General features: G+C 42.5%; 1 protein-coding gene across 2 annotated transcripts in view; it reads left to right on the top strand.

Moving 5' to 3' along the window:
- LOC109890104 (phosphofurin acidic cluster sorting protein 2) overlaps positions 1-27,272 on the top strand; it is a 92,869-nt gene that overhangs the window by 603 nt on the left and 64,994 nt on the right. The gene's annotated exons all lie outside the window — the stretch shown is intronic.

Genomic DNA, 27,272 nt, shown 5'->3' with positions numbered 1-27,272 from the left:
TCACTCGGACTAGACATTTAATTGCTTGGGATTTATCAAATCAAAGTCTGTTCTCGTAGTCTGCTTTGTTTGTTTATTTTAAGAATATACGACAACAAAGAACAACATGACGATAAGGCTATCTTATTCCCACAGAAGGTTAGGCTATACGCAGACTGAACAAACGTTTTCTGGACAAAAAAATATGTAATTGCATAGTCTAAATTGCTAGCTTGTTAATAATAATAGCCTACTTTAGTCTAATAATAGCCTACTTGTATTACTGTTTTGCTCTCCATAGAAAGCGTTTTCCTTGCATAGTTCCTTCTTGACTTTCAACGGGACACTTTCCCGTTATTTGATGCAGATAACCGTTATTCTAGGCTACATGGAGTTATTTTCACCGAGTTAAACCGTTTGATATGAATTCCACCCACCCATAGCCTACATTCCAGAGCTGCATGGCAAAACAGACTTGATATGGAGCTAGAAAATCTGTTTGCCAGTCAATGAAACTGCCTCGCGAATCAACAGGGAACTGTCAAAATAAAGGAAACACTTGAGTAAGTGAGGAATACAAAGTATATTGAAAGCATGTGCTTCCACACAGGTGTGGTCCCTGAGTTAATTAAGTAAATAACATCCCATTATGCTTAGGGTCATGTATAAAAATACCTATTGCCCATTATTATCATGGCTTGAAGAAGAAATATCAGTGACTTTGAAATAGGTGTCTCAAAGGAGCATAGGCTGTGTGTGTGTCTGTCACCATTTCTCAACCCAATTGCGAACTGTGTAAAAATGGCATAATTCAGATAAGACGTCATTGTTTTTGCACTATCAACTGAGTTGGTTCAATGTGCCAATAAATCAGCACACTATACTTTTTTGTTTTTTCAAATTGCTGGCATCTTGAAGCTTAAAGTGGATCATGTAGGCTGTACTTTGCTAATGACCATACCAAAAAAGAGTGACAGAGAGCAATGTACAATATTGGGAACTTAGATAAACAAGGAATTTGTGGTAAGTGCATGGGGGCCGTCATCTTTATGCACCTCCGTTATTGAACACTGCAGGAGACAGCATTTTCCTCCACCACCAACAAAACCCCAAATGATGGAATTTCACGTGGAAGAATGGTGTTGCAGAAACTATGACACATTGAACCTGTTCTGGCAGCTCATGGTGGCCCAATACCCTATTAAAGACCCAGTGCAGTCAAAAACATGATTTTTCTCTTTTTTATATATATTTCCACACTGAGGTTGGAATAATATTGTGAACATGATTATAATACCCTTTTAGTGTAAGGGTTGTTTGAAAAGACTGCCTGACATTTAAGCCTGTTTTGGTGGGATGGAGTTTTGGCTTTCCCTGTGATGTATTCATTACACCGATTCTGTTGCAAAACATTTCTTAACCCTAAGAAAATGGAACGAAACTGGGAAGGACCTGCCTGAATTTGGCCAATGGAAGTTCCAGTTTACTGTTTGGACTAATGATTACACCCCTGGTGACATTGCCATGCAGTAAATTAGTTAATAGGCCTATTAAACAGAGAGTTCCAAATCTCTCTGCCATTAACAGCTAATTTTCAGTTTTCCCCTCTCCACTCAGACCGCTCCCAGACAGTCCTAGCAAAATTCTTGATTGAGAAATTGCTCTTTGCTAAGATGCTATCTTTGTTTCTTTTTGACAATTTGTAATTGAAAACAATCACAGTAAGGTACTTCATTGTTACCCAGAAATGATTTGATATTGAGATACAAATGATTGCATTGGACCTTTAAGACACGTTATGTTGGTGTTTCCTTTATTTTGGCAGCTACCTGTATACAGTATGTCAGTCAGCCTAATCTATTTGCTCTAATAACCCAGAAATCACAGGCTCAATGATGACAGTGGACTTGACAAATGATTACCCCCAATGGCTCTCTTCTTGTATTTATAGGCTACTTAGCATTGTTTTTCGGCCCAACCCACTTACATTAGGTTTAGGCCAATTCACTCAACATTTGACAGCAATTTATTTGCACTGTCACAATGGTGTCATAACATGTCATACATAGCATGTTCTTATTTCACCGAATGTCAAGTGAAATTGTACAGAACACACATACAGTAGGTCTAGCCACTGTCATAACTCTCTATATGCTTCATTGCCACATTTTGTGATTGAAACTGAAAATTATTTATGCTCTGCAGGCTAATTGGAGACAATTTCAATATCCATAATCCTAACTTTTGAACAAATTGTGCCTGTGTTTTTGCTCTTAGCTAAATGTATATTGTATGAGGTAACAGGCTTGCCAGGTTTTACCTGTTGATTAATGGCACGCCCTCTGTCATTACAGCAGTGACTTTTAGAAATACTTCATGCTTCATACATAAATACATTCTCATAGATTTGATGTCCTTTTCCTCAATGTTCTTTATCATCTTTTTCAATCTATCCCCTTTAACTTGCAATCTTGAAATGTAAGCCCCATGTAACACAAATTCTTCACGTATAATATATATATATTTTTTTAAGTCTACTTTGGCAGAGCAGAGTTGAAAGCGATTAAAAAAATGCATATCATCTTATCATATTAGCTTTGTCTTGTTCTCGTACTCGCCTAACACATGTACACATACAGTGCCTTGCGAAAGTATTCGGCCCCCTTGAACTTTGCTACCTTTTGCCACATTTCAGGCTTCAAACATAAAGATATAAAACTGTATTTTTTTGTGAAGAATCAACAACAAGTGGGACACAATCATGAAGTGGAACGACATTTATTGGATATTTCAAACTTTTTTAACAAATCAAAAACGGAAAAATTGGGTGTGCAAAATTAGTCAGGTTTGTAGGATCCTCGCTCACACAAGCTTGCTCAGTTCTGCCCACAAATTTTCAATCGGATTGAGGTCAGGGCTTTGTGATGGCCACTCCAAAACCTTGACTTTGTTGTCCTTAAGCCATTTTGCCACCAAGTATGCTTGGTGTCATTGTCCATTTGGAACACCCATTTGTGACCAAGCTTGAACTGATGTCTTGAGATGTTGCTTCAATATATCCACATAATTTTTCTTCCTCACGATGTCATCTATTTTGTGAAGTGCACCAGTCTTTCCTCCAGCAAAGCACCCCCACAACATGATGCTGCCACCACCGTACTTCACGGCTGGGATGGTGTTCTTTGGCTTGCAAGCATTCCCCTTTTTCCTCCAAACATAAAGATTGTCATTATGGCCAAAGAGTTCCATTTTTGTTTCATCAGACCAGAGGACATTTGTCCAAAAAGTACGATCTTTGTCCCCATGTGCAGTTGCAAACCGTAGTCTGGCTTTTTTATGGCGGTTTTAGAGCAGTCGATTCTTCTGGCCTTTCAGGTTGTGGTCGATATAGAACTCGTTTTACTGTGGCTATAGATAGTTTTGTACCTGTTTCCTCCAGCATCTTCACAAGGTCCTTTGCTGTTGTTCTGGGATTGATTTGCACTCTACGCACCACAGTACGTTGATCTCTAGGAGACAGAATGCGTCTCCTTTATTGGAGGACCAAAAAAAGCCGATACCGATTAATCTGCCAATTCTTTAAATTCATTTGTAATAATGACAATTACAACAATACTGAATGACCACTTATTTTAACTTAATTTAATACATCAATAAAATCAATTTAGCCTCAAATAAATAATGAATCATGTTCAATTTGGTTTAAATAATGAAAAAACAAAGTGTTGGAGAAGAAAGTAAAAGTGCAATATGTGCCATGTAAGAAAGCTAACGTTTAAGTTCCTTGCTCAGAACATGAGAACATATGAAAGCTGGTGGTTCCTTTTAACATGAGTCGTCAATATTCCCAGGTAAGAAGTTTTAGGTTGTAGTTATTATAGGAATTTTGGACTATTTCTCTCTATACCATTTGTATTTCATATACCTTTGACTATTGGATGTTCTTATAGGCATTTTAGTATTGCCAGCGTAACAGTATAGCTCCCGTCCCTCTCCTCGCCCCTACCTGGGCTCGAACCAGGAACACATCAACAACAGCCACCCTCGAAGCATCGTCACCCATCGCTCCATAAAAGCCGTGGCCCTTGCAGAGCAAGGGGAACAACTACTCCAAGTCTCAGAGCAAGTGACGTCACCGATTGAAGCGCTATTAGCGCGCACCCCGCTAACTAGCTAGCCATTTCACATCGGTTACACTAGCCTAATCTCGAGAGTTGATAGGCTTGAAGTCATGAACAGCTCAATGCTTGAAGCATTGCGAAGAGCTGCTGGCAAAACGCACAAAAGTGCTGTTTGAATGGATGCGTACGAGCCTGCTTGCCTACCATCGCTCAGTCAGACTGCTCTATCAAATATAAAATCATAGACTTAATTATAACATAATAACACACAGAAATACGAGCCGTTGTTCATTAATATGGTAGAATCCGGAAACTATAATTTTGAAAACAAAACTTTATTCTTTCAGTGAAATACGGAACCGTTCCGTATTTTATCTAACGGGTGGCATCCATAAGTTTAAATATTAATTACGTAAAATACTGGCAAATTAGTTCGCAACGAGCCAGGCGGCCCAAACTGTTGCATATACCCTGACTCTGTGTGCAATGAACGCAAGAGAAATGACACAATTTCATCTGGTTAATATTGCCTGCTAACCTGGATTTCTTTTAGCTAAATATGCAGGTTTAAAAATATATACTTCTGTGTATTGATTTTAAGAAAGGCATGGATGTTTATGGTTAGGTACAGTCGTGCAACGGTTGTGCTTTTTTTCTCGCAAATGCGCTTTTGTTAAATCATCCGCCGTTTGGCGAAGTTGGCTGTCTTTGTTAGGAAGAAATGGTCTTCACACAGTTCGCAACGAGCCAGGCGGCCCAAACTGCTGCATATACCCTGACTCTGTTGCAAGAGAAGTGACACAATTTCCCTAGTTAAAATAAATTAATGTTAGCTGAAAATATTAACTAAATATGCAGGTTTAAAAATATATACTTGTGTATTGATTTTAAGAAAGGCATTTATGTTTATGGTTAGGTACACGTTCGAGCAACGACAGTCCTTTTTCGCGAATGCGCACTGCATCGATAATATGCAATGCAGGACACGCTAGATAAACTAGTAATATCATCAACCATGTGTAGTTAACTAGTGATTATGATTGAATGATTTATTGATTGTTTTTTTTACAAGATAAGTTTAATGCTAGCTAGCAACTTACCATGGCATTCTTACTGCATTCGTGTAACAGGCAGGTTCCTAGTGGAGTGCAATGTAAGGCAGGTGGTTAGAGCGTTGGACTAGTTAACCGTAAGGTTGCAAGATTGAATCCTCGAGCTGACAAGGTAAACATCTGTCAGTCTGCCCCTGAACAAGGCAGTTAACCCACTGTTCCTAGGCCGTCATTCAAAATAAGAAAATAAGAGTGTGTTCTTAACTGACTTGCCTAGTTAAATAAAGGTGTACAACAAATAATAATAATTTAAACGGCCAAATCGGTGTCCAGAAATACCGATTTCCAATTGTTATGAAAACCAATTAATCGGCCATTCCGATTAATCGGTCGACCTCTAGTCTCCTTCCTTAGTGGTATGACGGCTGAGCGGTCCCATGGTGTTTATACTTGCGTACTATTGTTTGTACAGATGAACATGGTACCTTCAGGTATTTCAAAATTGCTCACAGGGCTGAACCAGACTTTTTTTCTTAAGTCTTGGCTGATTTCTTTTGATTTTCCCATGATGTCAAGTAAAGGGGCACTGAGTTTGAAGGTAGGCCTTGAAATACATCCACAGGTACACCTCCAATTGACTCAAATGATCAATTAGCCTATCAGAAGCTTCTAACGCCATGACATAATTTTCGTGGATTTTCCAAGCTGTTTAAACAATTGTTGGAAAAATTACTTGTGTCATGCACAATAAATTTGTGGAGTGGTAGAAAAACTAGTTTTAACTTTAACTGTAAATGTGTTTATTGGGTTTCTACATTTGAAAATAAGGATTGCCCAACTTGGGCCATCATGGAGTTACAGTCAAGACTTCCAACTTCTCTGGTCTCGCTCCTGTGCTCCCCAATGCCCATGAACCTTGGCACCCATGTTTTTTTGTTGTTTTGAATTTTACCCCATTTTCATGGTATCCAATTGTTTAGTAACTACTATTTTGTCGTATTGCTACAACTCCCGTACGGGCTCGGGAGAGACGAAGGTTGAAAGCCATGCGTCCTCCGATACACAACCCAACCAAGCCGCACTGCTTCTTAACACAGCGCGCATCCAACCCGGAAGCCAGCCGCACCAATGTGTCGGAGGGAACACTGTGCACCTGGCAACCTTGGTTAGTGTGCACTGTGCCCGCCACAGGAGTCGCTGGTGCACAATGAGACAGGGATATCCCTACCGGCCAACCCCTCCCTAACCCGGACGACGCTAGGCCAATTGTGCGTCGCCCCATGGACCTCCCGGACGGTTACGACAGAGCCTGGGCGCGAATCCAGAGTCTCTGGTGGCACAGCTGGCACTGCAGTACAGCGCCCTTAACCACTGCGCCACCCGGGAGGCCCTTTGGCACCCATGTTTTGAAGCCCATTGTTAAGAACTCCCTTAAAATCTGGTCCCAATTCCAAAATCACTTTAGCCTTAAACAAGCAAGCGGCTTCTCTCCATTAACATCTAATCAACTCTTCCCAGCATCACAGATTGACACGGCATTCCAGTTCTGGCATAGGAACGGTCTGGTGTGTTTTTGTGACCTATTTGTTGATAACACATTCATCTCATTCGATACTCTGAGAGTTGACCATAATATTCCCATTACCCCCTTTTTTTAGATACCTACAAACACTCAAGCCTACTAAGTGTCCAGTTGAGATGTGCTTAGATCTTAACCCTTATCTGAAGGGCACAATCTCCAGATTATACGACATAATACAGAACATTAATCCGACTTCCTTTGCAAATACAAAATCTGCATGGGAGCAAGACATAGGTGGCGAGCTACCCGATGAAAAATGGCATAGTATTGAGCGTATCCACACAACATTTTGCATAAGGAATGGGCTTATTCAGTTTAAGGTTTTGCACCATCTCCATTACTCAAATGACAGATTGGAAAAAATATACCCAAATGTTGACCCCAAGTGTTTGAGATGCCACCAGAGTCCAGCGACTGTGGGGCACATGTTTTGGTCATGCCAATCTTTGAGTGGCCGCTGGGACCCCAGAGGCATTCTCACATATGTGTAATACAACTGTTAGCCCCAACCCGGTCACTGCCATTTTTGGGGTACTTCCCCTAGACCAGAATGCTACCATGCTGCTAGCTCACTGCCAGGTCGCCACCTTGTCCTCTTTCACTGGAAGTCTGCAAAGCCGTCCTCCTTTATGCAGTGGGTTAAGTAGGTGATGTCATCTGGAGGTGATGTCATCATTTCATGGGTCCCAACAAAAGTTTGACTTAAACTGGTCCGCATTAATACAATACGTGGAGAGCCTGTCTATTACTTAGTGTAACTTGCATAGTTTAGTAAGCAGTCTTGTCTGTTCTAGTGGTCATTTGTGCTGATAATAATTTTTATTTCACTTTTTTTTTCATTGTTTTTGTTTCTATTACTGTTTGTTTCTGTTTTTATTTCCTATTTAACTTACTTTTATAGATGCCTTGGCGGGTGGGTGGTTAGGAGGGAGGGAGGGGATGGGATGGGAGAATGAGGGGTTTGGGGTTGTACTGTTTTTGTTGTTATATCTGAAAATCTCTAAATAAAGTTTTAAAGTATATGTAGTGTACGCATATGTGCAAGCATTGGTGAATGCATTGTATTAGTACATAGTAATTTTTGTGTCAAGTCCAAAAAACATAATAGGTGTGTTAGTAACTGATACAGATAATAACATGATATATTATTACTCGATTTATATAAAGAAGTGGGCATTTGAGTTTGGACCAATACTGGAAGCAATTTAGCCTTTTCTCATAATGAAACTGTTAGTTGTGAAGTTTCCCATAGGGACAGATCTAGGATAAATTCAATTAAATAATTAATACAAATACAAATATTTAAAGGATCCACTTCCCCTCCCCCCAGCATTAACCCCAGCATTAAACATTAGTTGGAAAAATGCAAAACTATCCCAAGATCAGCATCTAGGGGCAATTTCACTTTGGGTGGACTAGTATCTGTTCATCCATAGAAGGACATTCTAGACATTTGAAACGTCCTGTATGTTTAAAAGGAAGAGCTCGGCTTGTCTTCTGTCACATATCTTAGTCCAATCCACCTTTTCATCTCAGGCAAAGGGAACAGAATGGGTAGCCCATTCTAGATCAGATGGGAGGTCAGGGACCTCCACATACACGTACGTGCACATGTGCATCACACACATACACACTAAGGCTTGGAGATATGTCCTAAAAATCATATCTCGATCTTTTCAAAGTTATGGGCGATTCACGATATACTGTATTCACGAGTCACTGAGCTTTTCAGTAAGGCCATTCTACTGCCAATGTTTGTCTATGGAGATTGCATGGTCAAATCAAAGTTTATTTGTCACGTGCGCCGAATACAACAGGTGTAAACCTTACAGTGAAATGCTTACTTACAGGCTCTAACCAATAGTGTGTGTGTGAGTGTGTGTGTGTGTGTGTAGGTAAGTAGAGAAATAAAACAACAGTAAAAAGACATTTGAAAATAAGAGTAGCAAGGCTTTATACAGACACCGGTTAGTCAGGCTTATTGAGGTAGTATGTACATGCAGGTATGGTTAAAGTGACTATGCATATAATATGATGAACAGAGAGTAGCAGTAGCGTAAAAAGAAGGGTTGGCGGGTGGTGGGACACAATGCAGATAGCCCGGTTAGCCAATGTGCGGGAGCACTGGTTGGTTGGGCCAACTGAGGAAGTAAGTACATGACTGTATAGTTAAAGTGACTATGCATATAAGATAAACAGAGAGTAGCAGCAGCGTAAAAGAGGGGTTGGGGGTGGCACACAATGTAACCATTTCACGACTGTCTTGGTGTGTTTGGACCATTCTAGTTTGTTGTTGATGTGGACACCAAGGAATTTGAAGCTCTCAACCTGCTCCACTACAGCCCCGTCGATGAGAATGGGGATGTGCTCGGGGCTCCTTTTCCTGTAGTCCACAATCATCTCCTTAGTCTTGGTTACGTTGAGGGATAGGTTGTTATTCTGGCACCACCCGGCCAGGTCTCTACCCTCCTCCTTATAGGCTGTCTCGTCATTGTCGGTGATCAGGCCTACCACTGTTGTGTCGTCTGCAAACTGTGATGGTGTTGGAGTCGTGCCTGGCCATACAGTCATGGGTGAACAGGGAGTACAGGAGGGAACTGAGCATGCACCCCTGGGGAGCTCCAGTGTTGAGGATCAGCATGGCAGATGTGTTGCTACCAACCCTCACCACCTGGGGGCGGCCCGTCAGAAAGTCCAGGATCCAGTTGCAGTGGAAGGTGTTTAGTCCCAGGTTTCTTAGCTTAGTGATGAGCTTTGAGGGTACTATGGTGTTGAACGCTGAGCTGTAGTCAATGTATAGCATTCTCACATAGGTTTTCCTTTTGTCCAGGTGGGAAAGGGCAGTGTAGAGTGCAATAGAGATTGCATCATCTGTTTGGGCGCTATGCAAATTGGAGTGGGTCTAGGATAATGGTGTTGCTGTGAGCCATTACCAGCCTTTCAAAGCACTTCATGGCTACGGACGTGAGTGCTACAGGTAGTCATTTCGGTAGGTTGCCTTTGTGTTCTTGGACACAGGGACTATGGTGGTCTGCTTGAAGCATGTTGGTATTGCAGACTCAATCAGGGACATGTTGAAAATGTCAGTGAAGACACCTGCCAGTTGGTCAGCACATGCCCGGAGCAAACATCCTGGTAATCCATCTGGCCCCAGGTATGTTGACCTGTTTAAAGGTCTTACTCACGTCGGCTATGGAGAGAGTGATCACACAGTCATCCGGAACAGCTGATGCTCTCATGCATGCCTCAGTGTTGCTTGCCTCGAAGCGAGCATAGAAGTGGTTTAGTTTGTCTGGTAGGCTCGTGTCACTGGGCAACTCGTGGCTGTGCTTCCCTTTGTAGTCTGTAATAGTTTGCAAGCCCTGCCACATCCGACAAGCGTCGGAGCCGGTGTAGTATGATTCAATCTTAGCCCTGTATTGACACTTTGCCTGTTTGATGGTTCGTCGCAGGGCATAGCGGGATTTCTTGTAAGCTTCCGGGTTAGAGTCCCGCACCTTGAAAGCGGCAGCTCTACCCTTTAGCTCAGTGCGAATGTTGCCTGTAATCCATGGCTTCTGGTTGGGGTATGTACGTACAGTCACTGTGGGGACGACGTCCTCAATGCACTTATTGATAAAGCCGGTGACTGATGTGGTGTATTCCTCAATGTCATCGGAAGAATCCCGGAACATGTTCCAGTCTGTGATAGCAAAACAGTCCAGTAGTTTAGCATCTGCTTCATCTGACCATTTTTTTTTATAGACCGAGTCACTGGTGCTTCCTGCTTTAATTTTAGCCTCTAGGCAGGAATCAGGAGGATAGAGTTGTTGACGGATTTACCAAATGGAGGGCGAAGGAGAGCTTTGTACGCGTCTCTGTGTGTGGAGTACAGGTGATCCTCTGGTTGCACATTTAACATGTTGATAGAGATTTGGTATAACTGATTTAAGTTTCCCTGCATTAAAGTCTCCGGGCACTAGGAGTGCTGCCTCTGGGTGAGTGGTTTCCTGTGTGCTTAGTTCCTTATACAGCTGACTCAGTGCGGTCTTAGTGCCAGCATCTGTTTGTGGTGGTAAATAAACAGCCATGAAAAGTATAGCCGAGGACTCTCTAGGCAAGTAGTGTGGCCTGCAATTTATGACAATATACTCTACTTCAGGTGAGCAAAATCTAGAGACTTCCTTTCATGAACCAGCTGTTGTTTACAAATATGTTTGGAGAATATCGTGTGAGTCCTGCTTGTTGTAGTTGTTGAAAAAATCTTTGTCTAATCCGAGGTGAGTGATCGCTGTCCTGATATCCAGAAGCTCTTTTCTGCCGTAAAGATACGGTTGCAGAAACATTATGTACAAAATTATTTCCAACTATCGCGAAAACCCCCCACATAATAGCACAATTGACCGTAAAACGGTGGCCATCTCCTCCAGCACCATCTGTGCTCGATTTTATACACCTGTCAATAATGGTTGTGGCTGAAATAGCAAACGGAAAGGTGCACACGGCATAGAAGGAGCGAAGGAGACAACCCAAAAGACGGAAACCTCAAGGAAATAAAAAGTATAAAACCCTTTATTCTCGCGATACAGGCATTTGAAGCATTGCGCAAAAACATACATTTGAATGGATTGAATTAATTCAATATATCACCCAGCCCTAATACATACACACACACACAAACATTGTAATTTTAAAAAATCAATGTCTCTGATATACCGGTCACACACACACCCCAACCCCAACCGCGGTTTCTCCTCAGAAGGGAGAGATAAATGACGGAGAACCCATCCAGGAATAGATGGACCCACAGTAATTAAATGTGTGTGCTGATATCAGGTTAGCCAGCCACTATTATTCATGTGGTTTCATTGGTGTTTAATTGGTGCAGGAGCCATTATTTCTTATGGAGTGGGCTAGCTGCGTTTAAGATGGATGGGGTTGACTTAACTGAATGTGCTGTAAGATAGGGAGTGATCTATTTAATACTGGAAGTGACAAAAATACTATAGACTAATGTATAGTACGATAACCAGCGATTCTCAAATGCGTCCTATATGGAAAATAGAATGGGTTTCTCAACTAATACTCACAAAAAGGGGTTGAACTTTGTAGCCATCGCCCTTTAGCTTTAATCTTTTTCCCTTCCATTTTAATGCTTAAAACATCAACCCACAGAATCCACTTAGTTCAGTAATGAAGCATGGAACTTTTGTAACCAAAGAAAAATCTACTCTATTACTTGATCTGGCGCTGAGCGCAAATCCCTGATTAAAGATCCTGATTCCTTATCCCCTGTCAGTGGATTTGATGTCTTTATTCAGCTGGTGCTGATCTCTCCCTCTACGTTCACATTTTTGTCATTTAGCAGACGCTCCTATTCAGAGCGACTTAAAGTTAGTACATTCATCTTCAGATAGCTAGGTGGGACAACCACATATCCTAGTCATAGTAAGAACATTATTCCTCAATAAGGTCAGTAAAGTCAGTGCTTTGAAGAAAAAAAAATGTATTTCTCTGTCTCGCTCTGATTCCTCTTCAATATTTAAAACTACTATGGTAGGCAGACCTCGTGCGGAATTAATTGCAATTTGAAAGGGAGTGCTTAAGGACCCCGGCTGTGCTCGTTTTTTATACCGCGCTCTCTCCGAAGGCCAACTACTGGCTTTAAGGCAGATAACCGAACCCCACGGGTTTGAGTAAATTGTGAGTTTCTGATGTCATTGCCTCAGGCCCCTTTAATGTGTGGAATGGAACATGGTCAGAGCATTCACCCTCCTGACGCTAACCTAGTTAGCATTCGATACACATACGTTGTTGAATGCCAATGCCTTTGTCATTGTGTTGTTATTTGTGGCCTGTTTTTGTGGTGAATATTTCCAAATCTGGTCCTTGGTCATCAAAAATGCCAACATATTATGCACATTATGCTTTTTTTTTTGTTATGCTGTCTGAGCTATAGTGGACAATCGCTTGTGTATTTTTTTTCAAATCAGCATTTGGGGCGTGTGTGTACGTGAATGTGTATCCATGTGTAAGATGCCCAGCTTCATATTGTTATTGGAGGAATTACCAAAAAGGCCTCACCCTAAATCAGAAGCACATGTTCTCTTTTCCAAAAACTAGCACAGAACTTTGGCAATCACCTACAGGATCTTTGTTGTGCTTTAGAATGTGTGTGTGTGTGTGTGTGTGTGTGTGTGTGTGTGTCAGGAAAATAGTCTGGTCTAGTGGGGATAAGCTGAGGTTTACAACCCCTGCTGTAGCATGTGTTTCTTTCTGCAGCTGTTTCGACGCCAGAGTGCTAGACATCTCAGCTAACATTTGGGTGCAATGTGAAACCAGGGCGTGAGCTCCGCTCAAAGCCACTACAGCAGAGCAATAGAGCACCAGCCGTTCAACGCTATAAAGTTGGACTTACTAGTAGTAAAACTGTTGTTCCTCAGTTCACAGATATTTTGTTGGTAGTCCTACTACACCAAACAATTTCTGCCTGGGTTGAGACAGTTTGGCTGCTTTCCGCCATTAAAGGAAAACGCCACCCAAAAATGATCAATTAGTATTTGTTTCATTAGTCCATTGTTGATATAGTTCCAAAAAGTTTTCAAGATATATAACTTTTAAAAACGCAGCATCATATTAGGCACTCTGCATCATATGAATCAAAATGCATCATACCAGCTGTATTTCTGTATTTGGAAATACATTACATAGCCAGAAGTATATGGACACCTGCTCGTCATGGGCATTGATATGGAGTTGGTCCCCTCTTTGCTGCTACAACATCCTCCACTCTTCTGGGAAGGCTTTCCACTAGATGTTAGAACGCTACTGTGTGGACCTGCCACTAGCATTAGCATCAGCCACTAGCATTAGTGATGTCAGGCACTGATATTGGGCGATCAGGCCTGGCTCGCAGTCGGCGTTCCAATTCACCCCAAAGGTGTTTGATGGGGTTGAGGTCAGGGCCAGTCAAGTTCTTCCACACCGATCTTGACAAACCATTTCTGCATGGACCTCATTTTGTGCACAGGGGCATTGTCATGCTGAAACAGGAAAGGGCCTTCCCCAAACTGTTGCCACAAAGTTGTAATTGTAAAGAATGTCATTGTATACTGTGACATTAAGATTTCCCTTTACTGGAACTAAGGGGCCTAACCCCAACCATAAAAAACAGCCCCAGACCATTATTCCTCCTCTGCCAAACCTTACAGATGACACTATGCATTGGGACAGGTAGCGTTCTCTTGACATCCATTGGCGATCTTAGGCTTGTGTGCAGCTGCTTGGCCATGGAACCCCATTTCATGAAGCTCTCGACAAACAGTTATTGTGCTGACATTGCATCTAGAGGCAGTTTTGAACTCGGTAGTCAGTGTTGCAACCGAGGACAGACTATTTTTACTCGCTACACGCTTCAGCAATTACCTGTCCCGTTCTGTTAGCTTACAGTGGGGCAAAAAAGTATTTAGTCAGCCACCAATTGTGCAAGTTCTCCCACATAAAAAGATGAGAGAGGCCTGTAATTTTCATCATAGGTACACTTCAACTATGACAGACAAAATGAGAAAAAAAATCCAGAAAATCACATTGTAGGATTTTTAATGAATTTATTTGCAAATTATGGTGGAAAATAAGCATTTGGTCACCTACAAACAAGCAAGATTTCTGGCTCTCACAGACCTGTAACTTCTTATTTAAGAGGCTCCTCTGTCCTCCACTCGTTACCTGTATTAATGGCACCTGTTTGAACTTGTCATCAGTATAAAAGACACCTGTCCACAACCTCAAACAGTCACACTCCAAACTCCACTATGGCCAAGACCAAAGAGCTGTCAAAGGACACCAGAAACAAAATTGTAGACTTGCACCAGGCTGGGAAGACTGAATCTGCAATAGCTTGGTTTGAAGAAATCAACCGTGGGAGCAATTATTAGGAAATGGAAGACATACAAGACCACTGATAATCTCCCTCGATCTAGGGCTCCACGCAAGATCTCATCCCGTAGGGTCAAAATGATCACAAGAACGGTGAGCAAAAATCCCAGAACCACACAGGGGGACCTAGTGAATGACCTGCAGAGAGCTGGGACCAAAGTAACAAAGTCTACCCTCAGTAACACACTACGCCGCCAGAGACTCAAATCCTGCAGTGCCAGACGTGTCCCCCTGCTTAAGCCAGTACATGTCCAGGCCCGTCTGAAGTTTGCTAGAGAGCATTTGGATGATCCAGAAGAAGATTGGGAGAATGTCATATGGTCAGATGAAACCAAAATATAACTTGGTTTTGGTAAAAACTCAACTCGTCGTGTTTGGAAGACAAAGAATGCTGAGTTACATCCAAAGAACACCATACCTACTGTGAAGCACGGGGGTGGAAACATCATGCTTTGGGGCTATTTTTTTCTGCAAAGGGACCAGGACGACCGTGTAAGAGATTCACAAATTCACAAATATATAATTCACAAATATATAATCCCTAATGAAATATGTGTATGAATAGCAAACAAAAGCCACAAAGTCAAAGTCAACATACAATACACATTGGGCTCCTGAGTGACACAATGTTCAAACACACTGCATCTCAGTGTAAGAGGCGTCACTGCAGTACCTGGTTCGAATCCAGGCTGTATCACATCCGGCTGTGATTGGGAGTCCCATAGGGCAGTGCACAATTGATCCAGCGTCGGCCAGGGTAGGCCGTCATTGAAAATAAGAATTTGTTCTTAACTGACTTGCCTAGTTAAATAAAGGTTACACACCACACTGACCAAAATGTTATTTTCTAGCCATTTACGTATGTCCCCATCATACATGTCATGCAGTGAAGTTTCAGCTCTGTCTGTCCGTGGCCTCTCTTCCTCTGTGCGCCCTGTCACTGTGTCTGTTTCTATCTTGTCCAGCTGTGTATGTAACATTTCATGTAAACCCCGGTTTTCATCTCCATCGAAGTAGCGGTCCTTGTACCTGACATCGAGCATGGTGGAGACACAGTAAAGAGGCTCAGAGAGAATACCGCCGATTCGCTTTTTCACATCCTCAAGTACTTTTTTACCTTTTAATCCCACGGTCCGTGTCAGCGGTTTTGTTGAGCAGGCGTTTCAATGCCATGACAGAGGGTATCACGTCTGCTGCAGACACATTTGAGCTTATTTCTCGAGTCAGTTGTTCCAATGGCGCTAGGAGTGTGTTCATGTTTCCAAGTTTCAAACATGTTCTCAAATGCCATTGAAATGGCAGCAGTGGTATGAGAACCAGCACATTCTTGAACATGCAATACAGCTTTCTTCGGTATGAAATCCTCATCGACCCATTGTGCTGTCAGACTCAGCATGCTCATGGGACTGACATCGCTGGTCCAAATGTCAGTTGTGACGCCCATAGCAAGTAGCATAATAAATTCCATTATCTTGGCTTTAATGGATTTCGCCTTAGAGTTGTCTCGCTGAAATGTTCTTACTCTTTCAAATGACTGCTAAACTTGAACTTGTTTGGTTGTTGGAAGTGTGGGCTTTTGTTCTGTGTAGTGCTGTATTTTTTTGGCGTCAATACGCCATCTACTTACATTATATACGTATGCACGTCAGCTTTGACATCGGTTTTGCACATCGACGTTAAAATAGATGATGCCGATGTTGGCCTTTTTAGCTATTTTTGGCCGATTCCAATATGCTCACCGATATATTGTGCATCCCTAGTAACCACCCTGATTAAACTAATCATTCAAAGACTTTGATTAGTTGAATCAGCTGTATTGATTGATGGGAACAAAATCCTCCTCCCACATCAGCTGTGTGGATATGAATGGCCACCCCCTGCTTCATGATGCACCTACGAACACATACAGGGAATCACTTGAGATAGGCCTATGTCCGGTTTTGAACTCCACAGAGTAATAATCCATGTACAAGCCACCCCCATCTCCATTCAGGATGAAACATCCTGTCATCCATGTTTTTATTGAATCACTGGGGAGGGCAGGGTGAGAGGTCCATCGGGGGTTGCAAGGGGGTGAGCCTGACTTATGGAATGCTCTGTCTCACTGCGCTGATGGCAGGAAGCAGGATAAGCATGGGGAAATAGTGCATTCCAGTATCCCGGGCTTACTTACTCTTGAGTTCCGACCAGCCAGCCATTAGTGGCATTAGTGACGCTGTGTTTGTGTGTGCGCGTGCGTGCCAACCAACACAACTACACAGATTTCCCCAGCTGTCCAAACATTGTCAGGCTAGAAGTGCTGAGTGATCAATACTATCATCTGTTAACTAAAAACTGGCCCCTGATCAGTTTTGATGCCTATATGAAGGGACAGAAACAGACAGATTGATACGAATGCTTGGCTCTGGTTTTAGGCCGGGGCTGTCAGACTCATGTCATTGTCATTGTGCTACCTTGTCCCGGACCTGTTGTTTTGGACTCTCTCTCTACTGCACCTGCTGTCTCTAACTCTGAATGATTGGCTATGAAAAGCCAACTTACATTTACTCCTGAGGTGCTGACCTGTTGCACCCTCGACAACCACTGTGATTTTTATTATCTGACCCTGCTGATCATCTATGAACGTTTGAACATCCTGGCCATGTTCTGTTATAATCTCCACCCGGCACAGCCAGAAGAGGACTGGCCACCCCTCAGAGCCTGGTTCCTCTCTAGGTTTCTTCCTAGGTTCTGGCCTTTCTAGGGAGTTTTTCCTAGCCACCGTGCTTCTACATCTGCATTGCTTGCTGTTTGGGGTTTTAGGCTGGGTTTCTGTACAGCACTTTGTGACATCAGCTGATGAAGAAGGGCTTTATAAATACATTTGATTGATTTGATTGATTCTGAAGCAGCAGTGTGGAATTGATGTGCTTAGTCTGTGGTCCGGTGGCTAAGGCCACAGATACAAACCCTATCATTTGTTATCATTCCATCTGAGCCGTTAGAGCCAGGGCCATATTCTTTGAGGCAGAATGTTTTTTTTTAAAGGTTTGCAACGGACAATAAAAATTACCGCTGCTTATAGGAGTCTGGGTAGTTCCATCCTGTTTCAGTATGTTTTCTTCCCTTTGGTGCCTAATGAAAACTGCGCTGTTGATTTTTTTGCTGGGTTACCTATGTCTTCGGCTCGGAGTCCGGTCTTCATTTCGTGTTTAGAGCACAAAGCACAAAGGCAGGTAGGAAACCACAGACTTGGGAGTGGGAAGAGCCACCATCTATCTACCTGGCCACGAAACCAGCCATCAAGCCTGGCAGTCAGTTACTTGAAGATGTTCATTCAAGCATTTCCTGTGCTACAGCAGACTTGTAGGAATTTATATAAAACCTGAATTCAACTCCTGCTATCTTCCTCCCCCAGCCAAACACTATAACTAATGTTATCACTGCAGATGTTGTGCTTGAAATTTGTTTTAGTCCAACCCTATTCAAATACACCAACGACTGCTACACTAAAGTTTGACCTAGCTGGTGTCACTTCCTGTTTGACTCACTTCCTGCCCTCGGGGTGGCACGGGCATGAGTTAGTAGTGAATGGGCCTGAAAGAGAGTGGCTGTGGCGTTAACTCTCTCTCAGCCACAAAACACACACACACAGTCTGTGATGACTCCGCTCTTGTTGTTTCATTCACATTTAGCTGGACTTGTCTCAGCAGTGCAGAACACAATGTTTCACTGCCGCAGGAATTTTTATTTTACCTTTATTTAACTAGGCAAGTCAGTTAAGAACAAATTCTTATTTTCAATGACGGCCTAGAATAGTGGGTTAACTGCCGTGTTCAGCGGCAGAACTACATATTTTTACCTTGTCAGCTCGGAGATTCGATCTTGCAACCTTTCAGTTACTAGTCCAATGCTCTAACCGCTAGGCTACCTGCCACCCCATTTACCCATTGTTGTCTTAGCTCTCCCGATCAACACCTGTGATTGCTTTATGCCTCTCTCTAATGTCAGTATGCCTTGTCTACTGCTGTTTCGGTTAGTTCTTATTGTTTTATTTCACTGTAGAGCCCCCAGTCCCGCTCAACATGCCTTAGATAGCTCGTTTGTCCCACTCCCCACACATGCAGAGATCTCACCTGGCTTAACTGGTGCCTCCAGAGATGCAACCTCTCATGCAACCGCTCATCGTCACTCAATGCCTAGGTTTACCTCCACTGTACTCACATCCTACCATACCTTTGTCTGTACGTTATGCCCTGAATCTATTCTACCATGCCCAGAAATCTGCTCATCTTATTCTCTGTTTCCAACGCACTAGACGACCAGTTCTTATAGCCTTTAGCCGTACCCTTATCCTACTCCTCCTCTGTTCCTGTAGTGATGTAGAGGTTAACCCAGGCCTTGTAGCCCCCAGTACTACACCTATTCCCCAGACGCTCTCATTTGTTGACTTATGTAACCATAAAAGCCTTGGTTTCATGCATGTTTACATCAGAAGCCGCCTCCCTAAATTTGTTTAATTCACTGCTTTAGCACACTCCGCCAACCCTGATGTCCTAGCCGTGTCTGAATCCTGGCTTAGGAAGGCCACCAGAAATACTGAAATTTGCATCCCCAACTACAACATTTTCCGTCAAGATAGAACTGCCAAAGGGGGCGGAGTTGCAATCTACTGCAGAGAAGCCTGCAGAGTTATGTCATACTATCCAGCACAAAAACATCATATGGCATACTGCATTAGCATCGAATAGCCCCCCAATATTCAACTTTTCAGGGAAGTCAAAAACCAATATACAAAGTCAGTTAGGAAAGCAAAGGCTAGCTTTTTCAAAAAGAAATGTGCATCCTCTAGCACTAATTCCAAAACATTTTGGGACACTGTGAAGTCCATGGAGAATAAGAGCACATCCTCCCAGCTACCCACTGCACTCAGGCTAGGAAACATTGTCACCACCTATAAATGTACGATAATCGAGAATTTCATTAAGCATTTTTCTACAGCTGGCCATGCTTTTCACCTGGCTACCCCTACCTCCGACGACAGCAACTTGCCCAATCCCCCCCCGCTTCTCCTTCACCCAAATGCCGATAGCTGATGTTCTGAAAGAGCTGCAAAATCTGGACCCTCTACAAATCAGCTGGGCAAGACAATCTGGAACCTCTCTTTCTAAAATTACCCGCTGCAATTGTTGCAACCCCTATTACTAGCCTGTTCAACCTCTCTTTCATATCGTCTGAGATCCCTAAAGATTGGAAAGCTGCCGCGGTCATCCCCCTCTTCAAAGGGGGAGACACTCTAGACCCAAACTGTTACAGACCTATATCCATCCTGCCCTTCCTTTCTAAAGTCTTCGAAAGCCAAGTTAACAAACAGATCACTGACCATTTCGAATCCCACCATACATTATACACTATGCAATCTGGTTTCCGAGCTGGTCATGGGTGCACCTCAGCCACGCTCAAGGTCCTAAATGATATTACCGCCATCGATAAAAGACAGTACTGCGCAGCCGTCTTCATCAACCTGGCCAAGGCTTTCGACTCTGTCAATCACCGCATTCTTATCGGCAGACTCAATAGCCTTGATTTCTCAAATGACTGCCTCGCCTGGTTCACCAACTACTTCTCAGATAGAGTTCAGTGTGTCAAATTGGAGGGCCTGTTGTCCGGACCTCTGCTATCCTACCGATCCTAACTTCGGCGATGTCATTTACAAAATAGCCTCCAACACTCTACTCAGCAAATTGGATGTAGTCTATCACAGTGCCATCCATTTTGTCACCAAAGCCCCATATACTACCCACCACTGTGACTTGTATGCTCGCGTTGGCTGGCCCTCGCTACATATTTGTCGCCAAATCCACTGGCTCCAGGTTCATCTATAAGTAGCTTTCCGATCACTGCACCTGTACACAGCCCATCTGTAAATAGCACACCTAAGTACCTCATCCCCATATTGTTCTTTTTTTGTTGCTCTTTTGCACCCCAATATTTCTACTTGCACATCATCATCTGCACATCTATCACTCCAGTGTTAATGCTAAATTGTAATTATTTCACCACTATGGCCTATTTATTGCCTTACCTCCCTAATCGTACTACATTTGCACACTATGTATATAGATTTTTCTATTGTGTTATTGACTGTGCGTTTGTTTTTCCCATGTGTAACTCTGTGTTGTTGTTTCTGTTGCACTGCTTTCCTTTATCTTGGCCAGGTCGCAGTTGTCAATGACAACTTGTTCTCAACTGGCCTACCTGGTTAAATAAAGGTGAAATAAAAAATTATAATATCCCTCCCAGCTATTGTTCTGTATGTCTCAATAAGGAAGATAGTGCTCCCATCGTTTCTTGGTGCTCGGCGCAGGCATTTCCTGTTGATTGCTCGGTTCCAACATAAATAGGCAGGCTTCTCAGTCCCACACGGTTAGTCAAAGCAAGTAGCCATCCCATTCACAACAGAACTTGGCTTAGATTAACATTTGGTTAGAAACATTTGTTTGCACTTTATCTTGCAATACACTATTACATGTATTTTCAAATGATATGATAGCAATTGTTATCCAGGCAGTGATATTACCCTTTAAGTACAATTTTACCATAATATGACCTTTAAGTGCCATTTCATAGTTACAGTTACAAAGTTTTTAACCGGCTTGTGTACTTGCATTTAGTGCCAGAGATGACCCGTTTTCACTATGTTGACTCATTTATAAGTAATAAGCAATTGCATCATATTACTGCAATAGTAATGTGTAGTAAAGTGCAACCAAACCTGTCATTCAACTTAACCCAAACAATAAAGTATCATGACACTATGCAAGACCCAAGTGCAGAAACAGGAGTTTGCAATTTAAGATGTTTAATAAATCCAATGCTCGGGGTTAGGGCAGGCAGAATGGTCAGGCAGGCTCGGGGTTAGGGCAGGCAGAACGGTCAGGCAGGCTCGGGGTAGGGCAGGCAGAATGGTCAGGCAGGCTCGGGGTTAGGGCAGGCAAAATGGTCAGGCAGGCTCGGGGTTAGGACAGGCAGAATGTTCAGGCAGGCGGCTACAGAGTCCAGAACAGGCAAGGGTCAAAGCCGGGAGGACTAGAAAAAGGAGAAAAGGCAAAGCAGGAAAACTGGAAAAAAACGCTGGTAGGCATGGACATACAAGACGAACTGGCACAGAGAGACAGGAAACACAGGGATAAATACACTGGGGAAAACAAGCGACACCTGGATGGGGTGGAGACAATAACGAGGACAGGTGAAACAGATCAGGGTGTGACATAAAGGTGATGAAGCTGCTCTTAATGTGTCCGAGCTAGCATGTTTGGACTTGCTTTGGAAGGAATTAAGTAGTACATTTGCTCGTAAAGCCTGAAGAGTCATGGCCACCCCCTGTAAATGTCACAAGCTGAGGATTGTTGATATTGTGCCATGTCTGTGTGGCACGACCACAGGATTACACAACCCACAAGGCTGTGGGCATGATATAGTGCACAGCAGAGAGAGAGAGAGAGAGAGAGAGAGAGAGAGAGAGAGAGAGAGAGAGAGAAAAGTAGTTTGTAATCAAAAATGGATATGGTGCACACTCCTATTTATTTTTTTGCTGTGTCATCGGAGGTATTCAGACTATAGCCAATAGTCTTAGACGGCTTCCAACTTTGAAATATTCAAATGTAACCACATGAAATCACAGCAAGTGGGAGGGGATTGATCGTAAAGGTTTGGGAAACACGGGTGGGTTGATTTGATTTTGATTTAATTAAATAATTTTAAAAAACACTTGTACAGCCACAACATAATATAAAGGCATGACAATAACACAACCTTTAGCCGCAGATTTCACCGACATCCAAAAGTAGAATCCGACCAATTCAACGTCGAATCCTCTTCCTGACGGGAGGCGGGGAGATTAGGAGCCGTGCGTTTTTGTGTCCCTGTTTTGGTGCTGAAATGGGACGAGCTAGACCAATCATAGTTAATCTTCTTAAAGTCTTGAACAACTTGTCAGGAAGCAACCTGCTTCTCTCTCTAATGTGTCAAGGCCCTTACAGAGAGATTAGCAACGTCACAGACAATGTATTGGGTCATGATCAAAGGCAGAAAGAAATTATATAATATTTTGGGAGCTACGATGTCCTCTTGACATTTGTCCCCTATTTTTCAGTACAGTTGTGTGATGATATGTGTGCTTCATTCTGTCAAATGATTGCCTATACAAGTGTCTGTGTGTGTGTGTGTGTGTGTGTGTGTGTGTGTGTGTGTGTGTGTGTGTGTGTGTGTGTGTGTGTGTGTGTGTGTGTGTGTGTGTGTGTGTGTGTGTGTGTGTGTGTGTGTGTGTGTGTGTGTGTGTGTGTGTGTGTGTGTGTGTGTTTTACTCCATATTCTGACCATACGTAAGCATAATACAGTCAGTGGCAGTTAGTGCCATTTATGATGAGGGAGGACCAAAAAAAAATTCATGAGCATGGCCTTATTTCTATTATAGCATGTTGGATTACTGTCATTCATATTCCATTCACCCAGTTCAATGTAATATCGTAGTTTAGTCTACTACATGATACACACATGTTCCCTATACCCATGATGAGGTTGCTACAACCTAGCCTATGAAGGAACGTTTACAACGTAAGTGCACACAGGTCGAGGGAAACATTTGAGATGACAGACTGTGACATATTCAATACCGCCTTGCACACTCTTGCCTGCATCTAGCTTATCTAGGATGTAATCATTAGTTTTATTGGACAAATTCAGGTATTTGTATACCAGTTTCGTTTACTAACGTTTAAGAAGTTTTTTCAACGGAATCAGCGGAATTAATACACCCCTGATCATAGCAGCCATGTTGTATCCATTCTATCTTCTATGCACCCTCCTCCTCTCACCTTATTCCTTTGTTTATGGACTTCAATGACGTCTGTATGTGACCAGGCAAAAAAACCTTTCCAACTCACCACATTTTTTGATTTATTCTCTTATCCTTTGTTTGGGTGGACAACATGTCAGTTCAAGCTGCAAGAGCTCTGATAGGTTGGAGGATGTCCTCCGGAAGTTGTCATAATTACTGTGTAAGTCTATGGAAGGGGGTAAGAACCATGAGCCTCCTAGGTTTGTATTGAAGTCAATATACCAAGAGGAGGACGGAAGCTCCGGCTACACCATGGTGCTACCCTACAGTGCTGTTGAGGCTACTGTAGACCTTCATTGCAAAACAGTGTGTTTTAATCAATTATCTGGTGACATAGTTTTATCCAAAAAGGATACCTTTTTCTATGTTTTACCATTTTTTTTTTATGAAATTCGCTGAGGAGAATGGTCCTCCCCTTCCTCCTCTGAGGAGCCTCCACTGAATATAATATATTCTAACTCTGTTTTACTTCTCCTTGAGACTCCCTTGGGGTGCAGAGAAGATTCAGCAAACACAATCCGAACTGCTTTTTCAGCCAATCACAACCCTCCTCCCCACATCCTTCCAGTTTTATCAGCCAATCAGAAACCTCCTCCCCATGTCCTTCCATTATTGTCAGCCTATCACATCCTCTCCACTGCCTTCGAGTATCATCAGCCAATCACAAACCTCCTCACGTCCTTCCATTATTTATAGCACCCCCCTCTAGTAATATGACATATGGGCACAATGTATGAATGGGCCACATAAAGACTCCCTTTGTGTCTGTATGTGCGTATGCACGTGCATTTGTGTTCTATTTTATAAAGCTTGCATGGATATGTCTGTGTGTACGTGGGTGACAGATCACTTCAATCAGCCCCTTGTGTTCTGACTGCCCTTTCTCTTTTCTATACATCTGTGCTGCGACTCGGGGGGAAATACAGTAGTAAGGAGCAATTCTGCCACTGTCCTTTCGAGAGTCATGGGGTGTTTTTCATGAATATGTGTGTGGGTGGGTGCGGGTTGGTGTGTGTGTATGCATATTGGGGCGGCAGGGTAGCCTAGTTAGAGCGTTGGACTAGTAACCAGAAGGTTGCAAGTTCAAACCCCCGAGCTGACAAGGTACAAATCTATCGTTCTGCCCCTGAACAGGCAGTTAACCCACTGTTCCTAGGCCTGACTTGCCTAGTGACTTGCCTAGTTAAATAAAGGTAAAAGAAAAAAATATGAGTGCGTGTCTGTGTCTGTGGTGTATGTGTGGTAGTATGTGTTTGCATAAGGTCAGGGATATCACTCATTCACTGAGCCAAGTGCTGGGGGAAATACTACATTGAAAAGAACCACATATAATGCATTGTAAAATTAAATACTATAGGACTCCATTAATGGCTTCATACAAGTCCGTATTTTCAAAAACACATGACTTTATCCGTGTGTATTGGGTTTTATGGTAGTGTTACTGTCTCTGTGCAGCCATACTGCACAGAGACATAAGGGCTGAATTCAAGCCTGCTGCATTTACATTATCTTTCATGAAGTTGTAATGCCATTAACATTTTCCAAATAGGAAGCCTAGATGTGTTGTTACTGTTAAGAAAAGGTGAGAGTACAATATAATAGCATAAGAAAGGGTAGATAAGACTAAAGTGCAGTATATTGCAGAACTAAGATGGTTCGATACAGAACCTTGCGGTACACTTCAGTCTGAAAGGGTTCAATACAGCAGCTTTTCTCAATTCATTATTTCTCTTAGTCACATATGCCACACACACACACACACACACACACACACACACCCACCCACACACACACTGTAATTAAGTACAGTTTTTAGTTTTCCCATTAACCCAAACGTTTCCCCGGGGACAGAGACACTATCAATACCCGGGATAAGCCTTTATGTCTGGCTTTCTTTCTGCCCTGAATGCCACAACTTATCACCAGTTAACAACCGTATGCCTTTAATAACTGATCCGGGATCAGTTTGACCTACCTTAATGTCAACCATTATTAGTAGTTCTGCCAATAACAACTGATGTGGGATCACCTCTCCCTACCCTAATATTAACCTTTGTCAGTTGTTCTGACTCAAACTTCTACTACAGTGGACTAAATCAGGGTCACACAGAGTGTTTCTTGGTAGTCTTAAACAAATCTACTTTGAAACAAAAGTATATACCTCACACACGTGGTTATGGGCTTAACAAAAAGAAGACACCTGTAACATGTGAGATATAGAGTTGAAATCTATTCAGTTAAGTTTGCATCCCAATTTTACACTTGATATACATCACAGAAGACTGAAATAAAACAAAACAGTTTGACACAGAAACAACAGATTTGTATTGTTTATTAATTATGAAATAATGAAAAATATGAATAACATTCCACCCATGAGGCCACTAGGTCATTTGACTGCAGGAAAGGGCTAAAACTGCTGATGCGGGGTCAGCATTGGCCTCAATCTCAGTCCTCCAAGTTTAAATATATATTTTTAAATACATTAAATAGAAATATAGGACAAAACACACATCATGACAAGAGAGACAACACAACACTACATAAAGAGAGACCTAAGACGACAACATAGCATGGCAACAACACATGCCAACACAGCATGGTAGAACCACAACATGGCAGCAGCACAACATGGTAGCAGCACAAAACATGGTACAAACATTATTGGTGAGTCACTGTCTCTCACTGTTGTGCAACATGCACCAGGTGATCTAGTTACAGTATGGAATTCAGAAATAAATGTTTGCCAGCTAGACTTTTTAGAACTATTAAGTTAACTGTCTAAAATATACTAAATACTCTGCAGTTTTGCATTTAGTTTGTTAATTTAGTAACTAGTTGTCTAACTAAGTGGTTAGCTTCTTCCAAAATCAATCTTCGCTTTCCGGAAACAGCAGAGAATCCCCTCCTGGATCAAGAGCCGTGCTGTCTAATATAAAGTTTTGAGCATTCAGCCATCTGTGAGTAGCATTTTTTTGTTATTTGTAAAACTTTATTAGCTGGGATGTTAATCCTGAAAATTGTTTAGGTCATGTAAACGGGTCATATCTGTGTACCCGTCGCAAGACCCACTGGTTGATGCTTATTTATAAAACCCTCTTAGGCCTCACTCCCCCCTATCTGAGATATCTACTGCAGCCCTCATCCTCCACATATAACACCTGTTCTGCCAGTCACATTCTGTTAAAGGTCCCGAAAGCACACACGTTCCTGGGTCGCTCGTCTTTTCAGTTTACTGCAGCTAACAACTGGATCGAGCTGCAACAAACACTAAAACTGGACAATTTTATCTCAATCTCTTCATTCAAAGACTCAATCATGGACACTCTTACTGACAGTTGTGGCTGCTTTGCGTGATGTATTTTTGTCTCTACCTTCTTTCCCTTTGTGCTGTTGTGTGTGCCCAATAATATTTGTACCATGTTTTGTGCTGCTACCATGTTGTGTTGCTACCATGTTGTTGTCCTGTTGTGTTGCTGCCTTGCTATGTTGTTGTCTTAGGTCTCTCTTCATGTAGTGTTGTCTCTCTTGTCGGTGTGTGTTTTGTCCTATAGTTATATTTTATTTTTAATCCCAGCCCCTGTGTCATGCGTAGGTGTAATAGGTGGCAGGGAACTCAGGCGCAGGAGAGTCAAATGGAGTGTAAAATGGAGTCTTTTAATTAAGTCCACGGAGTATGCTCCATAACACTCTATGTACATAAACACAAAACATGGGTACGAGGACCCGACGCGCACCTATACAAC

The sequence above is a fragment of the Oncorhynchus kisutch genome, linkage group LG1 (assembly GCF_002021735.2).
Source record: "Oncorhynchus kisutch isolate 150728-3 linkage group LG1, Okis_V2, whole genome shotgun sequence".
In the NCBI taxonomy this organism is placed as follows: domain Eukaryota; kingdom Metazoa; phylum Chordata; class Actinopteri; order Salmoniformes; family Salmonidae; genus Oncorhynchus; species Oncorhynchus kisutch.
Note: the sequence above shows the minus strand (reverse complement) of the source record. Positions and strands in the feature narration are given on the sequence as shown.